The following is a 1,531-nucleotide window of genomic DNA, read 5'->3' as shown; positions in this document are numbered from 1 at the left end:
CACACACACACACACACACACACACACACACACACACCAGCTGGGAGGTGGTCGGTCGGTTCTCGGGTTCCTGATGAGTCGACGTCCATCATATGTTGGGTAGATGATAGTTGAATTTGCGCAGGTTGTTGTAGTATTTTCTGTTTTCCACGGCTGGGAAGACAGTACTGCTGGCCAACTGAGGCAGATACTACATAGACAGAGAACAGGGATTTAAAATATTAAAATAAATTGGAGATTTCTATGACCAAAATGTTTTTTGTTGTACTTAAAAAAATGTTCATTTCGTAATGTAGTTTATACCTGAAAATAAGTAAGTAAATAAAGAAAATAAGAATAAATATAAATACAAGCCCAATTCCAGAAAAGTTGGGATGTTTTGTAAAGTGCAGTAAAATCAAGAATCTGTGATTTGTTAATTTCTCTTTTATTTAATTGACAAAAGTACAAAAACGATTTCCAAAGTTTTCACTGACCAACTTAAAATCTTATTTTATAAATATAAACAAATTTAGATTTTGATGGCTGCAACACTCTCCAAAAAAGGTTATAGAATATCCAAATTAAACAGTTTTGAAACGGTTCACAGTAAGCAGGTGAACACTTTGTGCCAAATTTCATGAGGGAAGTGTCAAATAAACCAAAAACCACATTTCTCAATGCAAAATCGCAAAGAATTGAGGTCTTTCACCAACTACCATACATAATATTGTGAAAAGATTCAGGGAATTCCAAAGAAATAATGTATATGTAGGGCATCAACATTTGTTTATATTTACAAATTAAAATTATGTTGGCCAAGTGAAAACATTGAAAATTTTTCTTTGTACTTTAGTCAATTAAATAAAGGTTAAGAGAATGAGCAAATAACGTATTCTTAGTGTTAGGGCATTTCACATACGTCCCAACTTTTCTGGAAATGGGGTTGTATATAAATAAATAAATATTCTGTTTCAAAAACACTGTTCAAAAGCGTAGGGTTGGTACGTTTTTTAACGTCTTTGAAAGAAGCCTCTTATGCTCACCAAGGCTGCATTTTTAATCAAAAATACAGTAAAAACAGTTAACGGTAAAAACTCTTTTCTATTTGAATATATTTTGCAACTGTGATGGCAAAACTGAATTTTCAGCATCGTTACTCCAGTCTTCAGTGTCACATGATCCTTCAGAAATCATTCTAATATGCTGATTAGCTGCTTAAGAAACATTTATTTTATTATTATTATCAACAGTTGTGGTGCTTACATTTTTTGTGGAAACCATGATACATTTTTACTTTGATGACTATAAATTTCGAAAGAACAGCATTTATTTGAAATCTATTGTAACATTATAAATGTCACTTTTGATTGATAAAGTATTAATGCCTTTTTAAAAGAATCTTACTGACCTATGTATATATATATATATATATATATATATATATAAATCTCTGATATATAGATATATGAATATCTACTGCAGGGCTCCAGACTAACATTTGAGAGCAGTGGTACCAGCGCCACTAAGTTCTACAGATGGTGGTGCCAGG

The 1,531-nt window shown here is 31.9% G+C and overlaps 1 pseudogene; it reads right to left on the bottom strand.

Moving 5' to 3' along the window:
- Positions 1 to 35: 35 nt before the first annotated feature.
- Positions 36 to 1,531, bottom strand: part of LOC107654919 (cyclin-dependent kinase-like 1) — an 8,979-nt pseudogene continuing 7,483 nt past the window's right edge.

This window comes from Sinocyclocheilus anshuiensis, unplaced genomic scaffold, assembly GCF_001515605.1.
Source record: "Sinocyclocheilus anshuiensis isolate Anshui unplaced genomic scaffold, SAMN03320099.WGS_v1.1 scaffold487, whole genome shotgun sequence".
Lineage (NCBI taxonomy): Eukaryota > Metazoa > Chordata > Actinopteri > Cypriniformes > Cyprinidae > Sinocyclocheilus > Sinocyclocheilus anshuiensis.
Note: the sequence above shows the minus strand (reverse complement) of the source record. Positions and strands in the feature narration are given on the sequence as shown.